Source organism: Phaseolus vulgaris, chromosome 4 (assembly GCF_051622355.1).
Source record: "Phaseolus vulgaris cultivar YP4 chromosome 4, ASM5162235v1, whole genome shotgun sequence".
Lineage (NCBI taxonomy): Eukaryota > Viridiplantae > Streptophyta > Magnoliopsida > Fabales > Fabaceae > Phaseolus > Phaseolus vulgaris.
Window position 1 is genome coordinate 38,343,889 of NC_143501.1, and position 19,222 is coordinate 38,363,110.

Here is a 19,222-nt window from a genome sequence, read left to right on the forward strand (position 1 = left end):
TAATTTATGTCTAGTATCAAAACGTATGAAGTATTCCCATTTAGGTCAGATTCTTAGATGTACTTTTCAGTTAAATCCAAGAATCAAGTTCTTGAATAAAATTGAAGCTTTAAGCACAAAATACAAGAATCAAGTTCATGAATAAAAATTCAAGTTTTAAAGCACAAGATACAAGAATGAAGTTCATGAATAAAAATTCAACCTTTAAGCATAAAATACAATAATAAAGTTCATGAATAAAAATTCAAGCTTGAAGTAAAAAATGACAATACCAATATCAAAGAAGAATAAAATATCATATATCAATATTACTAGGATTCATAAGAGTTTGAAAGGATTACATTAAATCTCAGAATAAAGGAATTAGCCACTCATGGTGGCCATACCAAAGCAAAAGAAAGAGATCTTTAATAGTTGCTTCCTAGGGTTTCCTCTCTTTTCTCTCTGCCTTACACCCTTATTTAATCTAATCAGGTTTGGGTTAAGTGACACCTTTATTCATAATATACCCCTTTGTTTGATCTCTCCTTAAATTCCCAAAAATAACACAAAATTGAGAATAAATAATTCAATTAATCTCATAACTTTAAAATATATTATTAAATTATATTTTTTCAAATTAGAGTTAACTCATAACTTAATCAAATATTAAAATCAATAAATGTAACTTTTTGCATGAAATTTCACTAAATAATAACATTTAGCGAGACCACCTAGCATGCTACAAGACGTGTGTTAAAAAAATCTCATGCTCTTTACTAGTGTTGAAGAAATAGTTTTAGAACAGTAAATGTTAAAATTCTCAACAATGTATTTTAGAAGTATATATATATATATACCATCTCTTTAAATCTCTTATTTTAACTCACCTTATATTCTTTTTAAGTTTCTAAAATTGTTTGTCATCCTTTTACAAATAGATTATTTCAAATAGATTAGAATTTGATTTGGAGTAAATTTGTTTCTTTACCCTAAATTCTTTCCATCTTTTTGTCTTCTAGCTCCACTTAAGTGTTTTAGAATTTTACAAGCTCAATCAATTAAGAAAACTATTTGTTGAAACCAAATGATCTAATACCCAAATATATTTTCAAGATAATTTTTTTTTATAACAAACAATGAACATTATATGCCATAACATATACAAGTTTATATTATATTAACCTTCTAACATGTTCATTATATTAACCTTTTTAACATGTTTATTTATGCTCTTTATATATTTTTGTTTTATTTTGAATATATTTAGTTATTTAATACAGATGTACACTAAATTTGAAACTTAAAAGAGGATGTTATGTAGTTTGTATTTTTTATAAAACTTCATATTTTTGGGCTATTATAATTGTGATTAAGAATGAAGTTGATAATTGGGGTGTTGCATTTATGACTGTGGAAGAAGATGCATAAGACGTTTTATACAATATGCATGAAATATGAAGCTTAGTCGTTTAGTGTAATGAGATGACCCAATTTTCAAAGTCTTTTTGTTTTGTTCGGAAAAAGTGGTATATGGGACATTTATTGATGATGCTTCCACTCTTTTACAAGTCTTCCGACCAAGTCTTTGTTTTTCTGCGTGCTATAAATGCACTTCATACACATTTCTACCTATGTTATGAAGTCTTTTCCAACTTTTTTTTTATTTACTTACATGAAACTATCTAAATAAAATAACGTTCACATAAAATAGTATAAACATAGTAAAAATCATATCAAAGTGAATCTCACTAACAATGGAAAAGAAAATAAAGAAAATTAATATTAGATTTTATTAATTTTTAATGTCTTCTGTACTTCACTTTTATTAAGATTTTTATGTTGTTTGTAATTTTTTCCCCGAACATTACACTAAAAAAATCATATACTCAATTGTTAGTTTTAGTTCAAACACTACACTAAAAAACATTTAAAACTTAAGTCATAATCATTATAAGTAAAAAAATAACACCTTTCTTTAGCATCCGAAAATAAATCTAACTATTAGAATACAAGTTCTACATGTTTCTATATAAATTTAAAGTTTTTTCAAAATATTATTAATATATTAAGACATATAAAAATAGAAATATAATGCTATACGTGTATTTTTCCTAAGCCTAAGCTTCATGGACTCGAACCATTTTTTCATAAATTATTATTTTGATTATTTACCTTTTTGTTTCTTTTTTATAGGCCAGTAAATTAAATTAAATATTTTGAAAATTTATCATTTTGTAAATTGCAAGTGATTAAATTATCTAAGACTTATATTGGATTAAATTTTTGCAACTTAATTTTTTAAAATAAGTAAATCTAACATTGATCAAAATATAAAACAATACTCATTTTATATTCAATTGATTCGTGATGACTTTTCAAATCTTTTATGATTTTTTTTTAATTGTTTTAAAAACATAAACTTTTGTGTGATTGAAGGCTACACTTATGAATGAGGTGAAATATGAATAATGGAGAGTGAGAATGTGATCAAGAAATAGTAGTTTGAGGAAAGGAAATATTGTCTGGACATTGTTAAGTTGTTCATTTATTAGGGATTCATATAGAAAGAGATATCCTAACTCTATTGATATATTGAAATCATATAGATGAAAATACTCAGGTGGTGAGAGTCGAAGGAGATTTATATTACTATGTCTCACTACAAAAAAAATCAAAATCACTTTTAGCGACCACCAAATTTCGTCTCTAAAAGCATTATAATCAGTCGCTAAACATATTCGCGACCGAAATGGTCACGCAATAAAGATGGAAGTGAAAACCCTGGTCTCAAAACATTTAACGACCGAATTATAAATTGGTTGCAAACTTGTGATCGAAATTTTGAACGTTATTCCGTTGTAGAAAATTTGGTGACCAACTCAAGAACCAAATTAGTGACCAAATTTTTATAAAAAATCGGTGGCTGAAATAAAAGGTAATAGCGACCACCATTTTCGGTCGCTAATGGATTAAAATAATTAATTAAAAAGAAACTTGTGGTGAATAATTCGGTGGCTAAATGGAGACCCCTATAGCGATAAAATCGATTTCGATGGCTAAATATTTTTTTTAATTACAGCGACCGATTCTATTTTGATCGCTAAACAACAGCTTTGTAAATATAGCCACCAAATCAGTTTTGGTGGCTATTTTTATATGTATTATTAATACGTATCTTAAATTGTATTTTGAACATTTTATAAAAAAATTTGAAACTTACTTATAGATACTCAAAATTCAATCAAGCTAAATAGAAATGAAATTCAAATACATAGTTTAAGAAAGAGTTGTACACAAATTAAAAGTAAATCATATTACACAATGAAAACTATTTAAAACAAGTTAATAGAGTCAAATTTATTATATAATTCAACATACAACTAATCTTCTTCTAAATTGTCATCTCTAATGTGGTCTCCTTTATGATGTCCACTGGTAGTAGGATCTAAAAAGCCTGATATGGGATTATTCATTTGAATGTCTTTAGTTGCATCAGCTCATTTTTGTTTGTGCATCAACTTAGCTTGTTTGTGCATGCGTTCACTTTGCTCTTCATGACTTTTCATCAATACCTCCATATTTTCTTCAAGTGTCTGCTGCTTCATAAGTTCATAATTTAGCTTTTGAATAATCTCACGCATTTCTTCTATTTGATGGACTACTTGTACCAGAGTGACCACTTTGTTGAACTATTAAACCTTTTGCTCGATACACCAAGTGCGCAGACATTCCCTTTTATATTTCCACCTCCAATAACATCAATGTATAATTCATTGTCATCAATAGAGGCAACATGAGAGTTTTGCGAAGATGAGCCTTCAAGCATCTTCTGTTGTTGGGCTTCTTCTCGGCGTTTCTTATATTTTTCCTGAAAATGAAGTCAAATTGATTATTGCGAAGAAAACATGTAGTAAAAAATAAATTAGAACTTACAGTTTAAACATACTGCAAGGTCATGGGTCTTGTCATTGACCCATTGTCCAGTCTTCAATTTTTTCGTTCTCTCTACAACCTCCTAAGCAATAGGTTGTCGTTCAAACTCCTTAGTCTGCATAAATTTAATAAAAAGATATAATATATCGTATTTAAATTAAATATAGAAAAACAAAGAATATAATAATATTACTATTTTCTCAAAGTGAGCTACTATAGATATGGAACCACCACAATAGGCTTGTTGGGTATGAAGCCGGGACCAATTGGGTTGGGCTGACTAGACACCATGTTTAATGAGTTGGCTTAATCATTGTGTCCCTTTTATAATCTATATTTAAAGAAATCATTGTAATTGTAATTGGGGTGCAACAAGACAAAATGAAAACCTAATAGTTGCCTGTGTGGATGTAGGTTGCAGTTGGCGACCAAACCACGTTAAATCTTGTGTCGTTTATTTTTCTGCAGTTGATTCATGATTGTGTGTGTTGCTTCCACGTGCGTTTTTCCCATCAAGTGGTATCAAGAGCTTTGGTTCGTTTACATACTAGAGATTCAATCAGCAGAAATTAATCGATGAGACGTGAAATGCGATTGCAGCAGCGTCCCAAAGTTAGGGTTTTGCAGAGGCGGCAACAACGTCCCAAAGCTAGGGTTTCGCAGGGGCGACAGCGGCGTCCCAAAGATAGGGTTTCGCAGAGGCGGCAACAACGTCCCAAAGTTAGGGTTTCACAGGAGTTGCAGCAGCATCCCAAAGTTATAGTTTCGTAGAGACGACAACAGTGTCCCAAAGCTAGGGTTTCATAGGGGCTCCAGCAGCGTCCCAAAGCTAGGGTTTCACAGCGACCCAACGGCGGATTGTGTTTCACGGCGAATAGGTGCAGGTTCTTGCAGTGAGCGAGACGGCACGGAGGTGCAGTGCAATGGCAGTGACGGAAGACGCAGGGTGGCGCGTGCATTTTTCTGCTGGTGTAACAGTGACGGTGCGATGCTAGGCGTAGGGTGTGGCTGCTTTTCGCTGCGGCACGAAGTTAAGACAATTCAATTACTGAGCACATTAATAAAATGAATTTGATCTTAGCCAGACTTATGTCAGTGGGCATTAAGTTCGATGATGAAGTTCAAGCTTTACTACTGCTATTGTCTTTGCCTGACAGTTGGTCCGAAACGGTTACAGTAGTTACCAGTTCAACGGGATCAGATGGATTCACTTTTGAGAAGATTCGTGATCTCACTCTTGGCGAGGATGTCCGAAGAAGGAGTTTTGGGGAATTATCTAGTGAATCGCTATATGTCATCATCAGAGGTAAGAAAAATATTAGAGATAGTGGGAGCAAGAACAAAAGAAGGAGTCAGTAAAAGACTCAGGCTGCAGAAGAATTCGGACAAGGACCTTTTAGTATGTTGTGCGGATAGCAGTGTGGATTCCTAGGTCATGGATTCCGGTGCTTCATTTCATGCTACCCACAACAGTGAAGCATTGTAGAATCTAGTTATTGGAGACTTTGAAAAGGTAAGACTAGCAGACAACATAACTCTTGATGTTACAGGCATGGGTGACATAGTGTTGAAGACACAAGTTGGTTTCTGGACTTTGAAGGATGTTAGAGTTGTTCCAAGCTTGACGAAAAGTTTGGTTTTTGTTAGGCAGTTGGACGAATAGGGACATGAAGTGAAATTCGGAAATCAGCAGTGGAAAGTCGTCAAGGGAAATCTTGTCATGGCTCGCAGAAGAAAGAGAGGTTTGTTGTATATGGTCGGATTACCATCTGAGGGAGTGACCATCCCAGTTCAGAAGATAAACAAAGTCTGGTTCACAGAATCTCGTGGGCAGAAGAGGGTTGTCTTTACAAGAGAGAAATTCATAGCCACAGGTCAGATTTAGGATGAATGGAAAGGTTCAGATAGACCAGTCAGGGTTACTTATGGCAGTGGGAGCACGGGTCGTGCTTCAGCTGAGGTTCCTAGACGACAGTGGGTTAGGAGAACCAGTATTCCAACTGTTGAAACATCTCTAGAAAATTTCTTGTTGAGTATGGAGTATGTTTGTTCTCAGGCTGTTCCAGGATCTGACAGTTCCTGTAAGTGGGAGCCGGTAGGAATAGAGAACAGATCAGTGACTGACGTGTTGAAACTTAGGGGAGTTTTAACAAAGTCTTCAAAATGATTAAGAAGGTTGGTGGCAACTAGAGGTGGAATATTGAGTTTCGTCGACAAATTACAGAAGTACGTGTACACAGTTGAAGCGCAGGTGAACATTGTTTCGTGACTTCAAGTGGGAGATTGTTGGGTATGAAGTCAAGACCAATTGGGTTGGGCGGACTAAACACCATGTTTGGTGAGTGAGCTTAATCATTGTACACAATTGAAGCGCATGTGAACATTGTTTCGTGGCTTCAAGTGGGAGATTGTTGGGTATGAAGCCATGATCAATTGGGTTGGGCTGACTATACACTATGTTTAGTGAGTGGGCTTAATCATTGTGTCCCTTTTATAATCTCTATTTAAAGAGATCATTGTACATGTAATTGGGGTGCAACAGGACAAAATGAAAACCTAATAGTTGTCCGTGCGGATGTAGGTTGTAGTTGGCGACCGAATCACGTTAAATCTTGTGTCGTGTATTTTCTGCAGTTGATTCGTGATTGTGTGTGTTGCTTCCGCTGCGTTTTTCCCATCAAGGCTGAGGCTCCCTTCTCAACAGCCTAATTCGCTTTGGCAATGGGACTCTTGTTTTGGAATTTTGTAGAACTCCAATGTTGATCCAAGGTTGCTCAAACAAACCTCAAGATCCAAATAAAAAATTCTCAAGCTACTATTGTACTCCCTTGAACCTCGAGTACAAGGTACAATAACCAAAACAGAAAACAAGAAATCAATGAAAACGTACCCAAAAACAACAAAAACCTAAGAGACTTAGTTCAACAATACAACTCCGTGATCCATTTTCTCAAGCTTGCAGGAAATCAGGTAGAGACCTAACTTTAGAGGGAACTAAAATGCAAGAAATTTCCCCCACTACACTGCTCCACTCTGCCACATCATTCGTCTGCCTAGAAAATTTCCGCCACAACAGCTGTTCTGTAATATATTTGACCCCAAATTAATCACTGCCACATCATTCGTCTGCCTAGAAAATTTCCGCCACAACAGCTGTTCTGTAATATATTTGACCCCAAATTAATCATATAAAAGAGTAACAAATTATTAATAATTATATTACAAAAGTTTTTTCAATTTCGACCACTACAAACTGTAATATTATTATTATTATTATTATTATTATTTATAATAATAATATTAATAAATATATTATTAATAATCATATGACAAAAGCTTTTTCAATTCCGACCAACTGCAAACTTTATTATTATTATTATTATTATTATTATTATTTATAGTTATTATTTATAATAATAATATTAATACATATCATTACTATTTATAATAATAATATTAATAAATATAGTTATTATTTATAATAATAATATTAATAATTATAATTATTATTTACAATAATTATATTTTTTAAAATATGTTATTTACTTCATATAAAATATAATTATTGATATTAAAATTAATATTCTTTTTATATTCTTTTTAATTTATTTATTTTTCAAATTTTCTATTTTATTTTAATATATGCATAATTAAATAAAAAATATAAATCTCATTTCAGTGGCTAATTCGGTGGTTGAAAATAAACAATTACATTTAACGAGCAAAGAAAAATCGGTGACTACAAAATAAACATATTCAGTGGTTGATTCGACGGCAGAAATAAGCAATTACATTTAGCGACCAAAAGAAAATCGATGGCTAAAAAATAAACATATACGGTGGCAGAAAAATAAACTACTCCATTTATTGACCGAACCGAAGTCGGTGACTAAAAAATAAACATATTCGGTCGCGGATATATTTTTGCCAAACTATTCAAAACAACCACTACTTTAGTGATCAATGGTTTTGTCACTCTCATGTTCAGTCGTTGATTCGTTTAAGCGCAAAGCCGCATTAAATAAAAACGTTATTTTCTTCATTTTGCATTAGTGTATGTCCAACTTAAAGAAATTGCATTTATCTAACAACTCATTGGCATTGATATTTACCAAAAATTGGGTCCCACCTTTTCAATTGCCCACGATAGAATTGAGATCTTGCAAGCTAGGTCCAACATTTCCCAAATGGTTGCAGACACAAAATAAATTTTCCAATATTGACATTTCAAATGCTGCAATATCAGATACTGTCCCTGAATGGTTTTGGGCTAAATTACCACGACAAAAAGTGATGAAAATGAATATTTCATACAACAATCTACGAGGTATACTTCCAAAGTTTCCACCAACGTATATTCCTACTTCCATGTCCTTTGGATCAAATCAATTTGAAGGTTCTATTCCTTTATTTCTACGGAATTCTGGACGTCTTGATTTGTCAAAAAATAAACTTTCAAGTTCTCTTTAATTTTTATGTGAAAATGGTACACTTCAAGGTTTAAGCCATTTAGACCTTTCATAAAATCGATTATCCGGACATATCCCATATTGTTGGAGACAATTATGTTGAACAAAATGCTTTGATGTCTCCAAATCCAAGAGGAAAGCTTGAAGACCTTGCTTTTGGGTGTGTGTGTTTTCTAGTTGTTTGGAACTTGTTAATTCACTCCTTAAGATGATCCAAGTTCATTTGAATCTTCAACCTTTTGAAAAGATGAGTTTTCTAAAATGTTGTTAAAGTTTCAACAGGTTGTTTTACCTTAGTAGTTTCAACAGGTTGAAATTTCGAAACGACAGGTTGTTTTACCTTAGCAGTTTTTGAAAAGGTTTTGAAAAACTTGACTTTGCTGTCAAGACAATTCAATCGATTGTTTCGAGAAAACAACCGATTGTTTGGAAACCTTAACAGAATTCTGTTAAGTGGTTTTAATATGCTTTAAATGATCCTAACTACCTTGGCTCCTTTATTAAATGTTTTTAACCACTTGGTTGGTCTATATAAAGGTGGTTTTACGCTTCTAATCTTAGAGTAAGAGAAAGAGTTTATCATAGTTTTTCCAAGATTTGAAAGAGCTTTGGATCATTCTTAAGTGTGTGTAATAGGATTGGGTTGTAATTCTGAACTTTAAGCTTTGTAATACCCAGGTGTATTCTATTCTCTTCTTCCTTGATTACTGTATTTCTGTATTTGTGTTGCCAATGAGTGTTGTGTGTTCTCGAGGTGTTCAAGATCAACATTCTTGGTGTGGTTTGCCAAACTCATTTGTTTCAGTTCCAAGTTACATTGACGCTGGTTTCATTTCAGCTCTGGTTTAATCTTTTTTTTTCGCATACCGAGACGATTTTCGCAAACTCAATCACTCTATAATGTTATTAGGTGTATCTTAACTTAAAGTTGGTGGAAGAATGATTTATTCAACCTGCTCAATGAATCCTATTAAGAATGAAGCGGTTGTTGCAGAGGTAATCAACCCTGAAATCTCTGAAATTATATTTGGTGCCAGTTGTGTTATCTAGCTTATCTTATTAATAGTTCACTCGTATCGCACGTATCTTCTGTTCGCACGTGCTTCATTCCTCTTGTTTTCTAATTGATGTCCACTCTTTTGTTATTACTACAAATCTTTCCAAGAATGATTATGAATTCAACTATTTCAATGGTGTTGTGTCATGGGTCGTTATTATTCTGGTTAACTTATTTTTTAATTGTGTTTTGGTTGTTAATTCTCTGTAATTGATTATTGGGATGTCCATGAATTTGTACCCATGTTCACATTCCTGGTAAAACATTAAATTTCAAACTTTATGAATAGAAAATTATTATGTTTTCCCAAATGGCATAAGATGTTTGATTAATGTGTATTAATTAAAGTGCAGTAGTCTAGAATAGAAGGATTTAAGGTTGTTATGCAACTGTATGCATTGAAATGCTTCTAAAGATAGTTTGGATGTACAGGTATGCGACAAGGGCAAGTGGTTTTATCTCTAGCAAAGATGTTCCCAACTTTCATAGAAATGTAGTTCTTCCCAACATGTTTCCAAATGGCAGAAGCTATAAGCATGTTTCTCAAAGTATTGCTGAAGTGCATAGACATGGTGGGCGCAGCTTACTGCAACAACCATCTTCTGAAATCGACAGAAATTAATAATCACAGGTATCTGATTCTAGCCTGTGTTCCATTTCTATATGATTTCTTCAGCGGTTTGGTCAGCATAAACTACCAACTTGGTTATTTAAAGTGTCGTGTTATTGCTTCAATGGACTTATTGTCATAGAAGTAGTTTTTTTTTTCATCAGCAAAGAGCCATAGCAGTAGTGAAGATAAACTTCGTGATATATAGCAATAGTAAACATGTGGATTGATTTAATTACAATGCGTATGGTTTTATTCTTGTTTAAACTTCCTCGAGTCACCTCTGACATGCATATTCTCTTTTCAATCAAATGAGTGTTTTTACTTGTTGATTTTGGTGTTTGATTTTAGCGAGATTGGCTGGAGCTGGAGGGTTATTGCATGACGATATAAAATGAAGGGTATTTAATTATTTTTATATATTTTTATATATTATTTTTATTCTTTGGTCTTGTTTTAAGGATAGATTATCGAGAAGGATGGATGCAGCTTGTACATATTCTTCAGATAGTGCTATGTTGGTTGTTGATTTAGTGTTGTATTAGTCTTTAGAGTGAATTAGAACAAATGATTTGATAAATTAGGAGAGAACACTGGTAAACATAATCATTGGGTTGTTGATAGAAATTAGATGTGTAAAGTGTTTCGCTTCGTATTGATGATATTTTAATGGTCAATACATAAGGTACTAGCTCCATTGCTGAAACAAATTAGATTAGAAAATGAATTGTTACCTGTTGTTATTGTTTTCTGTGTAAATAGAAAAGGATTTTTTACCTATAGTATTAGAAAATTGCTTCTTTTGTGCTACTCTGTTAATTGAATTTGACACTTTGATGGGATGTGATTTTAATTTTATTTTAGGATTTTAATTTTATTTTAGGAACAACAATACCAATCGGTAAGAAAATTTGAATGAATTGCAATGCTTTGTATTTTCAATATTAGCATTGGGGAAAACAAAAACTGAAAACATAGTTTTTCTTGTGCAGGTACAACAACGAACTTCAAATTTTAAAGATTATGAGATGGGTTCACATGTGATGCAATATGGTGATGCCAACACGACAACTGAAAAGCTTTATTTATACCAAGGTATGCGTAGCAACAAATTCTTTTTACTTAGATTAATTAGAGGTTTGATTTGGTCTTTTTACTAAAAGCCAAACTATAATATCTCTTACATTAATAAAGACATTTAAAAAGTAATAAAATTGAAACAATACACAAAAGTGTATGATTAGCTAATGTTAAGGATAATTAAGTTTGAAAATAAAATGTATAACAATTTTAATATTACTAACTATTTTTTTAATTCTTATAGTGCACTTTTCAATAAGAGAAAATGGTCTCTATTTGAAATCTCTCTTAGAAAGAGATCTCAGCCATTTGTTTCGTAGCTTAAATAAAAACAAGGTTGATTCGCAATATTTTAAGCATATCCAAAATAACATTCCGGATTTTTTTCATCTTTCTCTTTCTACAGCTTTTGTGTGAATGTGTGAATCCTATATATGATTACATTTTTTGGATTATTAACACTTTTTAAAATTATTTATTTCAGGCATCGGATTATGGAAGTGGTGTTCTATCACCTAATCAAGTAATAGGATCAAGTCTTGGAAGCAAAACTTATTAGGGATGTGTGTTTTAATTTTAAACTTGATTAAGGATGTATGAACTTTTGAACAATTATGTGTTGTAATTTTAAACTTGATTATGGATGTATGAACTTTTTATGGGTTTTAATTTTCAATTACATATAAACTTTTGAACATTATTATGTGTGTTTTAATTTTCAATGAAATGAATGGATAATTATAACTTTATACATTATTTTATTTTATTATGAAAAAGTGGTGGTTAAATTTTATAATTGTATAAAACAGATTATAAAAAAGTGGTGGTTAAATTTTATTTATTCAAAATTAAAATTACGTAAGTTAAAAACGCCACTACTTACGTATGTTATGGTGCCAGAATCTTCTTCAATGAATGTAAATTGCGACAGTTATAACTGACACTACTTACGTATATTATGGTGCATTGCGATACTTACGTATATTATGGTGCATTGCGATACTTACGTATATTATGGCGTCATAATCTTCTTCAATGAATGTAAATTGCGAAAGTTATAACTGACACTACTTATGTATATTGTGGCGCCAAAATTTTCTTCAATGAATGTAAATTATGACAGTTATAACTGACACTACTTACATATAAAAACCGCCACTACTTACACTATGTTTAAAGTGGCGGGTGTTGCGACGGGTAGTGTAAAACCGCCACATTAAACTTTGTGGCGGCCAGTTCTATGGCGGTTTGGGAAACCGCCACAAACGTATATTGTGGCGATTATAAACGCCAGTTTATACGAAAATAACCGCCACAATATACACTTTTTTTTGTAGTAAAGGTAGTGTGTTTCTTGAGGGGTTCAAGGTCACTACTTTGGTGTGTGGTGTTTGTAATCTGGTTTTGATTGCATAGTGGTTTACCCAATGGTTTCTGGGGACTGGATGTAGCTCTTGGTGTAAGAGTGAACCGGTATAAATTGCTTGTGTGCTTATCTCTTACCCTTAACTCTTTAAATTATGTTTTTTTAAGCTGTTTAAGTTCTAACAACCAATTGTTTTTCTGATATCATCTTAAAACAGTTTTGGGTTTTTGTTTCCTTGATTCTTTTCTCTGTAATTTAGCATTGAATTTCATTATACCTTCAAAGTTTGCAAAAATATCTTATAAAGGTGTGTGGTGTTTGTAATCTAGTTTTGATTGCATAGTGGTTTACCCAATGGTTTCTGGGGACTGGATGTAGCTCTTGGTGTAAGAGTGAACCAGTATAAATTGCTTGTGTGCTTATCTCTTACCCTTAACTCTTTAAATTATGTTTTTTTAAGCTGTTTAAGTTCTAACAACCGATTGTTTTTCTCATATCATCTTAAAACAGTTTTGGGTTTTTGTTTCCTTGATTCTTTTCTCTGTAATTTAGCATTGAATTTCATTATACCTTCAAAGTTTGCAAAAATATCTTATAAACAATTCACCCCCTCTTGTTTAAGGCCATATATTCTAACAAATTAAACTCACTAGTTTATTTAGATTTGAGTCACAATAATTTTTCAGGAAAAATTCCCACTTCAATGGGATCGCTTCTTCATCTTCAAGTATTGTTTTTTAGAAACAACAGTTTAGTAGAAGGAATCCCTTTCTCCATGAGGAATTGCAGAAAGCTGGTAATGTTGATATGTCAGGAAACAAATTATCAGGATTTATCCTAGATTGGATTGGGACAGAAAGAGAATTGCAAATTTTAATTTTGGGAAGGAATCAATTCTTTGGACGTTTACCATGAAGGATTTGTTGTCTAAGAAACATTCAACTCTTGGATCTCTCAGTAAACAACTTATCTGGAAAAATTCCTAAATCCATAAAAAATCCTACTTCAATGGCTCAAACAACATCTTCAATATATCATGGAGATCATTGGTACTTCTTCAAAAATAGTATTTACGCTAGCAACATGTCATACGATTTGAATGCATTGTTGACTTGGAAAGGTTCAGAACAAATGTTTATGAATAGAGGTTTTCCATTTTTAAAAAGCATTGATCTCTCAAGCAATCATTTCTAAAAAAAAATTCCTCTAGAAATATAGAAATTGTCAAGATTGATTTCATTGAACTTATCAAGAAACAATTTAACTGAGGAAATTCCTTCAAATATTGGAAATTTAGCATTCCTTGATTCTCTTGACTTGTCAAGAAACCAATTTGTTGATTCAATTCCACTAAGTGTTACTCAAATTCATAGACTTGGTGTGTTAGATTTGTCCCATAATCATCTAACTAGAAAAATTTCAACTGCTACACAATTACAGGGATTCAATCCATCAAGCTATGAAGATAATTTCAATCTGTGTGGACCACCACTCCAGAAAATGTGTATTGAGGGTAGATCAACACACGAACCAAATGTTGAAATCCATGAAGATGAATATTCATTACTCAATAATGATTTTTTCATAAGTATGACATTTAGATTTGTTCTAAGCTTCTGGAAGGTATTTAGCACAATCTTATTCAAAAGTTCTTGGCGACATGCCTATTTCAACTTCTTGAATAATGTTAAAGATAACATTTATGTTAAAGAGTAACAGGTACAGACTTTATATAATTTATTTTCTCTCCTTATACACTATAAGAAAAAATGGTTTTAACGAGGGTTTATTTTTACATTATCCAGGGTTAAAACCTCCATTAAGTCATTTACCCAGGGTTGTAGTTTCCCCCGCTAAACCATCTCTGGGGAATGTGATCCCCAGGGTTTTTTTAAACCTCAGGAAAAGCCTTTCAAAACTCTTGTTAAATACCAAGGGTTTAAGAACCTCCGTAAAATATCATGGGTTTCAAAACCTCTGTAAAATACCATAGGTTTCAAAACCTCCGTAAAATACCACAGGTTTTAGAACCTCCGTAAAATATCATGGGTTTTAAAACCTCCGTAAAATACCATGGGTTTCAAAACCTCCGTAAAATACCATGGGTTTCAAAACCTTCGTAAAATACCATGGGTTTCGAAACCTCCTTAAAAAATACGATAGGTTTCAAAATTATGAAAATTTGTTTTTTTTATTCATTTACCATTTAGGCATTCATGTGTTTTTTAAACCACAATTATTTACATCTATTGTATTTATTTATCTATGTTTATCAAAGTATTTTTTTTTCAATAAATAAAAGAAATAAATGGCACCAAGCTTTATCTTCAACAATATCTTAGGATGAAGATTAAGCAGAGATAAGTTAGTGTTTAGCAAGCTTTTTATTTATTTCTTTTCTCACCAAATTTTAACATTAAACACCATGAATACAATAAATCAACAACTCGACGAGGATCAAGATCAAGTACACATATCGGTCCAAAGATTTATTTTGTTCCGCTTTATTAGTTCAAAAAGATTACTTATATCAATAAACTGCATCATTCTTCAAATTTATCCCAAGAAAATTCAGTTCTCCGAAAATTAAATTCATAAAAAAAATTAAATTTATCCCATAATATCATGTTGAGCAAGTCCCAATAATTCTAACCCTTCCTCGCCACAAAAAAAATCCCCTGCCTTCGTTCCCAACCTCCAAGTTTTTTGCTACGAGATAAAGGAAAACTTGAAAAAGAATCAATTCATGTTTGACTGAACAGTATCAAACGCACATAAAACCCACGGGTACAAAATACAGCAAAAATAATCTTATCTAATAACACAAAACACCTAATAAAAGCACTGAAAAACATTTTAAGTAATATCTTCTCCACTACCGCACACAAGAAGATTGGACAAACCATTTTGGCCCTAAATGGAGGAGCTTTGTAGAGAGAAAACAGCAGTTTGATCCAAACATATTCCCAATATGCCATCATTCCAAACATTTAACAATATTGCACTATGGTACCAAAACAAATTTCATAATTGTTCGTTCCTTATATAATCATTATGCTCCTTTCACAAACAGGACACAAAGCTACTAAGTATTACCTTGCCTATTGCTCCTAGAACTATTGTTGCATTTGAACACCCATAGACAGTAGCATATCTCAAAGGTTCTAAGATGTATATGGCAGACTCGTGGCAATTTAGAACCTATAACGATCAAACAGAATTTTTATTAGCATACTACATATAGTTATCAACCATAATCTGAAGTGGCCTCTCAATTTCCAAACACACATGATTCAAGCAGAAAAAACATATATTCACTCAAACAATACCATATCATAAAATGGGGACATATCCTTTTTAAGGAACTAAATGTTACAAAGTTTACTATAGATGTTCAAAAACTAAGCACGAAAACCAAACTTAACCCAATACAAACTGATCAGTTGGCAATTTTATGCCCTCATTTCAATATGGCTATAACATAACCATATCAATCAGAGTTGTTAAATAGCAGGCATAGTGATGATATAGCTCAACTGCATAGCGGTATTTCTTTGATCCACAATTGCGAATCCATCTTCAATTACAACCTCTATCATTGTTGTGGTTACAACATACATCCTCTAGTCATCTTTGGTGAAATTTAGGGGGGAACTTGTTAGAATGGATGACTTTAAACTAGAGGGAGGGGGGGGGGGGGTGAATTGTTTAAAGAGGGTTTTCACAAACTTTTAAGTCAAGAATGAAATTATCTCAAGAAACAATTGATAAAAATCCAGTTTGCCAAATCAATAAGCAAAAACAGCAGCACCAGAAAAACAATCGGTTGTTTATACCAGTAAACAAAAATAAAAACTGAATTTAAAGAGATTAAGGATAGAGAGATTGCACACAGATGTTTATACTGGTTCACTTTAAACCCAGAGCTACATCCAGTCTTCTCAAAAACCACTGAGGAATTCCACTAAGCAATCACACCTAGATCCCTTACACCACAACCAAGAAAGTGACCTTGATCCCCTCAAGACACACACTTCTCTTCGCCAACACACCAACACTAAGAATGCTGATCTTGATCCCCTCAAGAACACACAAAAATCCTCAGCAAACACAAAGAAGCAAATGTTTTACAAAATTCAAGAATTACACTTTTTACAAAAGTAAATCTGAAATCAATACAAGCAGAATTCCAATCTCTTACACTGTGATCAATCTCAATCTCTAAGCAATCTCAATTCTTTGAAAAACTCAAAAACTTGTGTTCAAAAACTTATTTTTCAAATATGTTTTTTTTTGTGAATTTATTCAAAGATGTTTGTTATCAAATCTTAACAAACTATTAGTTGCATTTAAAGATTGCTAAAAGCATTTAAAACTGAAGCGTAATCAGTTAAAACATTTAATGCTCAGTCAAAGCACAAAATAGTTTTTCTGTTATGGTACCAAAACAAACAATCAGTTGTTTCCTCGAATCAATCAGTTGTTTTGGTTTTATCAGCTCAACCATTTGAAAAACAGTTTTCAATCTTTTCTAAAAACATCTAAGTATAAAACAATCGGTTGTTTCGACAAAACAATCGGTTGTTTTTCACTTAGTTTGAAAAACACTTTTCTTTTAAAAAGATTGAGAATGCCTATGCTTTGGATTCAATCACAAAGTGGATTACAAACACAATCTACCCCAGATCCTAACTAAGACACCTCAGCAACAGCAAGCACAACCAAGCCTTCAACATCCTTCAAAGGGTTTGGATTCTTCAAAACTTGAACACCACTTGGTTCAACAGAACTTGGTTTAAGTAATATAATTGTAATACTAGGAATAACATTACAGAGAATTTTTAGTCAGAATCTTATTCCTATGCATGTCCAAAAATATGTTTGGTTCATTTTTCATATTCCTTGGAATGTTTTTAAATTTTAAAATGATTAAAGATATAAAAATGGAATGGAAGTTAAACTAGAGTTAAAAAATAACTTTCCTCATTCCTATGGAAATGTACCTTTCTCACCCCATTAGCACGTAAAATCAGTTCAGATAATGCAACTTCCTAATTTTTATGGTTTTGGTTTTGCCTTCCTAATTTTTTGGCACACTTCCTTGATCAGACACCTACAATATAAACATATATCACAATTAGAAATGTAAATCAGAAAAATAAAACAAGTTATTTAAATTTTTTAAACATTACCGATGAACGATTGAACATAGTCAACTCAGGAGGCAATTGACCTTGATAACTTTGAAAGAAAAAATTCATCATTATCTCAAATCTTTTTTCATGTTCTTCATATCTTTTTTCACGTTCTTCATATCTTTTATTTTGTTCATCCAATTATGACTTTAATGCAATAACCTATATTAAAACACAATTTATCATGAAAAAGAGTGAGAAAACCATACACATTAAAAAATAACCAATTTATCTACAAAAGCTATACTAAATTTCCTATAATTTTGTGTGAATAATATTCAACACAACATTTCCAATCTTGGCATGATAATCTAAAGTAAACAACACCAAATTGCTACATAAGAAAATGCATGTTCAAAAACCTGATTCTCCAATTCTCTATAAGAAGTAGTTGAAGATATCCAGTGCGAGAATTTCTAGTATATCCAAACACATGAGAAGGGCAAGGTCCCAATCCCATCCCTCAAACATGACCACAATGTTCTTCACTTACAAAGGCATGAGCTAGTGAATCATCAACTGATATATCATGTGAGAGGGAAGATGTATTTGACTCATATGCTTGAATCTTTTCCTACAAATAATGAAAAAAGTTATAAATGAAGCTCACATCCAATTTGGTTGAGTTTTCATCTTTACAAAAATGATACTTACCCCAATCTCTCTTGCCCCATCATTCACAAATTCTCCGTTAGCATGTTTATGTGTTGCTACCCATACTTCTCCCCTACTAACTTTGCAACCAAGCTCTTTCTCCTACAAAATGTAACAAAAGTATATGAATCATGATATATGATATAACAAAAATTATAGGAGAATCAAGTTACCATCTCATCTTTCTTCCGTGCAATGCTTTTGGATCCACTAGTATGAGGAACTGTTTGCTTCTTTCTATTATGCTTGTTCTTTTTGGCAATTTCCTAAGCATACATACATGTAGTAAAAGAACTAAATATAAATAAATCAACACTTTAAAGAATAAAGTAGTTTTTATTACCTTTGTCCTTGAATTTAAACGGTAGTCAACAAAAGAAGCCCAATGGACTTTATTCATTACTTCTAGACACATTGCAATAATTTCATCTCTATTGTGTGTTCCATCATTTCTTTGTTGCCATAGTTGTTGCCTATACTCAGTCCACTTTGTGTTAAGTAATTTGAAGATATATCTTACATGAGCATCAAATTCAACTTCAAACTTAGCCTTCAAAATTATTACACAAGTAAATGTAACGATAATTGCAATATAATATCAATTAAAAAACAGAAAAATCCAAAAATCAATTACTTGAATGGTTTTCTTAAGTATATCTTCTTTGTAATCTTTGGGAATCTTCCTCCAACTTTGATAGCTAATAGGAAATGCATTAACATTTCTTGCAACATGACCTAGAAACCTATTCAACAATGCTCCACTGTCATCAATTGGTTGGTTCTCGTTACTCCAGTTAACAAGAATCCTCTCACCAACAGATAAAAACCATACATCATTTGTTGTTAATTGTTTCCTAACCTTTTTGCCTTCACTAT

The 19,222-nt window shown here is 32.2% G+C and overlaps 2 pseudogenes; one reads left to right on the forward strand and one right to left on the reverse strand.

The window, feature by feature from the left end:
• The first annotated feature begins 7,971 nt into the window (after nt 1-7,971).
• On the forward strand, nt 7,972-14,213 carry LOC137838648 (receptor-like protein EIX2; annotated as a pseudogene).
• Nucleotides 14,214-17,558: 3,345 nt separating this feature from the next.
• Nucleotides 17,559-18,761, reverse strand: LOC150028048 (uncharacterized; annotated as a pseudogene).
• Between the last annotated feature and the right edge of the window lie 461 nt (nt 18,762-19,222).